General features: G+C 39.2%; 1 pseudogene; it reads left to right on the top strand.

The window, feature by feature from the left end:
- The first annotated feature begins 1,650 nt into the window (after nt 1–1,650).
- LOC145777415 (uncharacterized) lies at nt 1,651–6,654 on the top strand (annotated as a pseudogene).
- Nucleotides 6,655–7,202: the final 548 nt, after the last annotated feature.

Below are 7,202 nucleotides of genomic sequence, written 5' to 3'. Positions count from 1 at the left end.
GAAAGATGCGTAACAATAATTTTCCCTTAGAATGTGTTTTCCATAACGACGTTAAAATGACAGCGTGAACGAATGATAACATTCGTTTTCAAGGTCATTTTTGCGTCACTAGGGACTTGAAGAGTGTTTCTTAGTGTCATTTTAAACAAAAGTAGCGGTAGCGCGCGCTACTTTGGTCTGAGTAGCGGTAGCGGGTAGCGCGCTACTTTTGTAAATTGGTAGCGGGTAGCGGTAGCGCGCGCTACTTTGGCCCAAGTAGCGGAAGCGGGTAGGGCGCTACTTTAAAAGTAGCGGGTGCCCACCTCTGACTACAACACAAGGAGTTTGGAGTTTTTCAATTGATTAATTCAAGTACTTTCATGAAAAGTCAATATTTGTGAGACTAAAAATTCAAAATAATAATTAGTCATTCATCAGTCGTCATCTCCGCCTGTAGCAGATTGCGCATCAATTAACATGGGTTATTTGCTTCCAAGAGTGGCGATTTTGAGCCAACTCGCTCAGTGTCGCCAAGTTGAGTCCGGTCGTGGCCTACGATATAACACGGCCGGATATCATGCCGCGAAGAGAAAAAATTAGAGGGGTAACGCTTTGCGTCTGGCAACACTGTCAGTTCAATTTTCACCATTTAATTTCATTCTCTGAAGTTACTAAACTGTAGCCTAAATGTAAAGTGTTGCTGTTGCAGAACAGCTCCTATAAAACCAAAGCTTTTAAAATGGTATCTGTTGCAAGAGTAGGCACTAGGTAGCACCAGTAATCATACACCATTTAACATCTTTGGTCTTGTTAAAAACTTTGCTGTAGCAAGCAGTATCAATTTTGCTGACAAAACAGCAAATGTAATTCGGAGTGGCTATTTTTACCCACATATTGCCATGGTCACAATCAGGTTTTGCCAGAGTTAGGATTAAAGTTAGGATGGGTTAAGCTAAGGATCTTTGCCCAGGACTAAAAAAATTTCCAAAATACAACTTTTGTTTTCAACAGCTTTGAACTTTTCTCAAATTAGGGCAGAATTTCTTATCTGGCAATGCTATTGATCCATATCTAATCTAGTTTGAATTGCTGATTGGAGCAGCTTGTTAATGCTTGAAGATAAACAATAACAATAATATAGCGATAACTTTTTGCACAGAAAATATTACTTAGCAATAGTGACTAACAGGTAAAGGTTTTAGTGCAGTGATGACATCACAGGGTAGACGTATATTGTGCTGCAGTACTAAGTTATGCTCTATGTTATAATCTGCAATAATGGGTAGGCATTACATTATTAGTCATTAGATTATTCAGTTTTGTGATGTGATCTAGGCCGTAGTCAGGATCGAGAGCAGCAATTAAATAGTTTGCATTTTTTCCAAAAATTTTTTTATTAACATTTAGTAATTTGATGTCGAATTTTTGAAAAATATCCTCGTACAAAGCCCAGAAGCAACCAAACTAGAGGAAATTTTGGCTGATATTCCAAAAACCACTTGGTTATAACCAGTCTATATTTGTCAAATGTCACAAGGTTGAACAGACATAATCATGCACATTAAATTTTTTCTGTGGAAGTCAAGTGCCTCATTTTCGTCAATATAGCTACAGCCTTCGTTTAGATAGTTTATGTGCTTATACTGTAATTGTACATATTAATTATAAAATATGTTTGTAGCTTTAGCAATATTTGGAATACCGTTAATCAGGGTGACTTTTGACAGTCAGTGTGACTTTGACATTGGTTATCAAAGTCACACTGAACGTCAAAATTGAACAATGGTGTCCAAGATTCTGTATAGTTGTGTTTTCATGATAGTAAATTTGTATTTTGTGTTGTCTTTGTAGATACTGATTAAGTTTGATACTATACTGTAACAATTATGCCATGAGTCTACAAACGGAAAGCTGGGTCGAGGGGGTATCAAACTGCATATACTCAAGTAGACCTAGAAAATGCTGTGCGGCAGGTGCAGAATGGACGATTGACCATTCATGCTGCATCGAAGCAGTTCAAAATATCATATGGAACGGTTTGGAACAAGACACGTCCAACAGTGAAACATGCAGGAAAACCAGGTGGACAATCAGTGTTATTGGCTGCTGAAGAGACAGCACTCGTAAAAGTCATCAACCACCTAACTGATTGGAAATTTCTATTATCGTCTTCTGACATTCGTTACCTTGTACAAGATGTTAATCGACAAGGTAAAACCATAAAAATCTTCCGGGAAAACCTGCCTGGTTGGGACTGGCTAAAAAAATTTAAGGAACGTCAACATCTTACACAACGACTTGCTGACAATGTGAAGCTAAGCCGTGCTGAAATTAGTTCAACTATCGTGAAAGAATATTTCAAAAACATTTATGAGGAACTGAATGGGGTAGAGCCCCAAAACGTGTACAATTATGACGAAACCAATGTAACAGACAATCCAGGGGCTAAACAGTGCATTGTGAGAAGAGGACTTCGAAGAGTGGAAAGACATCACACTCCAAGCAAGCCGTTAGCATGATGTTTTGCGGAAATGCAGTAGGAGAGTATCTCCCTCCGATGGTCGTGCATCAATCAAGGAATCTCTATGCTGGTTGGACGGAAGGTGGCCCACCTGGTGCATTATACAATCACTCAGTTAGTGGTTGGTTTGATTCCACTACGTTTGAGGAGTGGTTCAAGTTGTTTCTGGACCATGTAAAGGAGAAGCCTGGGAAGAAAGTGCTTATTGGGGATAATTTGGCATCACATTTCAGCACTGGCGCCGACTTACGGGGTTACGGGGTGGCCACGCCACCCCGTAACCGCTGTGGCGGGGTGGCAGCCACCCCGTTTGGGATACATTACTTATTGCAAATAAATGTAGTTTGAACGGACGTTTAAATCTTTTTTTGATCATTGGTTTTCGCTTCAAGTCAACGTAAAGCAAGAGGTGACCCAATACAGTATTGCGAAGAAAATGATTGTTTTTGTCACAAGCATGATACTCGCGTAACATCAAGCAAGCTACGTGAAGATTACGCAACACGTGGCTACGAGTTTTTTCCTTGTTGTTGTTAATATCGTTTTATTTGTTACTTGTCATAAGTCATTGTTACATTTGTTAGGTTTACAATGGGATTTATTAATCAATAAAATACGATCTTTCCATTGCCTCCCCAAAAATTATTTTTGAAAATTTTTAAACTGCTTATAATATGGCTATAAATTATGACAGCTATAAAATACTTGGAAATAAAACTATCTCGATGATTGATAGCTCCATCCCCTAAATCAGGGTTGTCCAAAGCCTGGCCCGCGGGCCGCATGCGGCCCGCGACCTCTTTCAATGCGGCCCGCCGCCTCTTCTAGAAAACTTTTAAAAATTACCGTATATCCTCGCATATAAGCCGACCCTAGAAAAACAACCTTAAAATGGTAAATTTATAAAAATCCGCATATAAGTTTTATGTTTAATTTGTAATGAAATGATATCTGTTATGAAAGAGTACAATGTACAACGACACTACAGCACTCTTCATGTCACTGGCTATGATAAATACACTGGTGAGGCGCGGCGAGCCCTACTCAATGATCTCAAATCAAACCTGCGTAAGCGTCAAGAAAACATGTTTCAATTAGTGAAGCCTTCGTCTTCTACAACCATTGCTTATGATGTATCACTTTTGATGGCTAAATCCAAAAAACTTCAATGTATTCAATGCTCCGCTGACTATAACTATATCAGAAGCCGATGACGATTTGCAGCTTGAATTGTGTGACTTGCAAAGTGACCAGTTTTTATTAAGCAAAGCTACACTGCCAATCACTCAATTTTGGCCTCTTTTTTCTGAAGAGCATTATCCTAATTTACGCCGTTTTGGATTGCACTTGCTGTCAATGTTTGGCAGTACCTACCTTTGTGAAGCAGCATTTTCTGCAATGAAGTCGATTAAATCCAAAGAGAGGAATCTACTTAAACAAACATCTCTCGAAGCCTGCCTTCGTTTAGCCTTAACCTCAGTTGACATTGACACAAAGGAGCTGGCTTCCAAAATGCAGGCACACCCATCTCACTGAATTTTAAGTAAACTGTACCGTTTTACGTACTTCCTTAAATATTTTTTACGAATAAATTTATGGTTTATTCTTATTCATACTTGTCAGTTATTTATAAGGTTTCCTGGTCTACTGACGTTGCTTAAAATTTCCAAAACTCTCTTATTCGTAGTATTCACATCTTAGCTTCTTTAATCTATTCCCCAATATGTTTTTATGATAAATATAAAGATTCATTTACACATGTACGTGTTTTACTTTACATCTGGTACAGTGAGACAGTGTATAAGAGGAAAAATGTCAACTGCGGCCCGCGATCTAATTTCCTTGCCGAATGCGTCCCGCGTCCCATAAAGTTTGGACAACCCTGCCCTAAATGAATATCTATTTTCAAATTTCATTAAAAAAATGCAATTTTCAAAACTTTTTAAGTTTCATTTAAAAAGTGCACTTAGTAAAGTAGCAGTTTTAACGTTCTGCAAATTTACACGTTTACATGATTCTATTCGAGGAAAGCTACGCCCCCTGCCAATTCCTAATAATAAAAGCAACCTTTTTCAATTACTCAAGATTTTTTGAATTATTTTTCGATTTCAATTGGAGTGTACTGTCATCTACTTCATGCTTTAATTTCTACTTTGTTATCTACTTGTTTGTTTGTTTTATTATCTTTAACCTGCATTGCGGGAAAGCGGACTTGAGCGCTATGCATCGGTGTACGCCTTCCGACGTACACCTGACCCACGCTGCAGCCGACGGCAATGTCTGTTTCCGGTTGTCTACTCTACTTATGACTTAAAATTGGTACTACTCATTACTCAAAAGCGATCATTGGGCAATTATCGTAAAGTTTCTTGCCCAGAGAAACAACAGCAAGTGCGGGTGGCTGGAGTCGAACATGCAGGCTCTCGACTGCGAGCCCAACGCGCTAAACCACTCGGCCACTGCTGCCGACTTCAATTTGAACTTCTTCTACTTCATGCAGTAATATTGCGTGTCAATGCGTGACAAACTGTGAGGCGGGAATTTATTGGTCTGACATAAGAGTTGCTTGTTACATCATAGAAAAAATTACGAAAAGTCGTCCAGTAAAAGTCTGAGGCTGGAATTTATTGGTCTGACATAGGAGTTGCTTGTTACATCATAGAAAAAATTACGAAAAGTCCAGTAAAAGTTTTCGCCGACATTCCAGTTTTATTCAGCTTAAAGATGCCACCGAAAAAGTGTTCAAAATTGCGGCCCTCCATTGAGTCATTTTTTGTTGCTTCTAGTCAGGATTTCAGCCAGCATGAAAAGTGACCAAACGCCTGAACGAAACGAAAGTGTGCCACTGCCAAAAGGCGTTAGCACAATCAAGGAGGTGGAAGAACCGTGCACGAGCAGGATAATCGCTATTGAAGGGAGAAGCTATCAAAAATCGTGGGAGAGCGAATTCCCTTGGCTAAAGTTTTTAGGTTGCCATATTGTGCTATCCGCCACCCCGTGCAAAAATAAAAGTCGGCGCCTATGCAATATGCATTTCAGTACACAGGTGATAGCTGATTGTGAAGAAAATGATATCAAGTTTATCAGTTTAGTACCCAATGCAACCCATCTACTTCAACCACTGGATGTTGCTGTATTTGGGCCAGTAAAGAAGATGTGGAGAATGATATTGGAGGACTGGAGAAAGGAGAGCAGAGTGAGGGGCAGCATACCAAAGACAGTGTTTCCATCACTTTTGAAATGACTGTGTAACCAGATGGAGGAGAAAAAGGAAAACCTTGCAGCTGGATTCAAGGGTTGCGGTCTAGTACCTCAGGATGAGCAGCAGGTGCTTAAGCGTCTCCCTGATGCAAATAACAATCCAACTGAGACAGTCCAAGAGGCCTTGGGAGAAGTTGTGGCAAACATGTTGAAGGAGCACCTGTCTCCACCAGCAACAACACGTCAAAAACGTGGCCCCAAAGTAGCAGCAGGGAAGGCATATACGTCTGAAGACATAGCTGCACAGAAAGAAATGTCGAAGATGCCATCTGGAACAGGATCTGAAAGTACCAGTAGTCAGAGAGGCAAGAAACGCAAGGTCATTGAAGTACCATCGAGTTCTGAAGAAGAAGATGAAAGTGACAATGACGGTAGCTGCGATACTTTGCCACATCGAATTTTCAAGTTTTGACTGACCAGATTAGCAATTGAACCAAGCCTATCAGCGTATGATTACAATTTTATGTTGAATGCTTTTTAACGCATCATTATGTCCATAAATTGCTCAGAAATATAAAATATTTTGTCTGTTAACCATTGTAAAGCTGTTAGTATATGCAACTTTGTGCAGAAAAGTTACCCCTCTAATTTTTTCTCTTCGCGGCACGATATCCGGCCGTGTCCATAATTGAATGTTGTCTTGCCATCGTTTTGGTTGTCTGCCACGTTTTCTTTTTCCTTCTACTTTGCCTTCTGTGCAAACTTTGCTGATTCCGAATTGTGATCTTTTAGTGTGGCCGAACAGTTTTAAAACTTTTGATTTTATTATTGCTGCAATTGGATGTATAGTTTTGTCATAGTTAAAAGATCTTCTGTTTTCGTGTGGTCAAGTAGCCTTTTGTTGGTCATATGCTTCTCATGATGTGATTTTGAAAGGTAGTGAGTTTTTTCATTGTTGATGATGTCCAATTTACACAAATCTAGATTGTTAGCTAGCCTACAGCACGACTGGTAAAACGTAGGTGTTGAAAATTTTTGATTTCAGTTTGACGGGGAGTCTATTAGGTGTTAGGAGCCTATATCAAATATAGTTTTTACTTCTTAAAAATTCTACAGCCTGTTTCACCCTAAAAAGGGGATCATTAGAAGGTCCTTATTCAGATAGAATTCTACAATTGTGAAAGTTTCTGAAAGTAATAACTGTAGGCTGTTTGATGTAGGTTGCTCTGCTTGGTTTTTTGCTTGGCATTGAACACTTTGTAACTTACAATTAATAGTATTTATCGTTTAATTAGTAACCTCGCCTATATATGTCAAACTGTTCAGTTTACTTCAGCTGTTTTTAATTCTGACCATCACAGCAAAAACATTACACGTCAACATAGCAAAGGTCAAGAAAAAGGTAGAAGCAACAAAACGCGAATGTTAAAACGTGCTTGTGACCAAAGTAAGTTATTAAGTTGAAAGAAATTTGGCACGGTTGCAACACCTTCAGAAAAAT

This window comes from Aplidium turbinatum, chromosome 9 (assembly GCF_918807975.1).
Source record: "Aplidium turbinatum chromosome 9, kaAplTurb1.1, whole genome shotgun sequence".
NCBI classification, from domain to species: Eukaryota; Metazoa; Chordata; class Ascidiacea; order Aplousobranchia; family Polyclinidae; genus Aplidium; species Aplidium turbinatum.
This window is presented reverse-complemented; position numbering and strand designations above follow the sequence as displayed.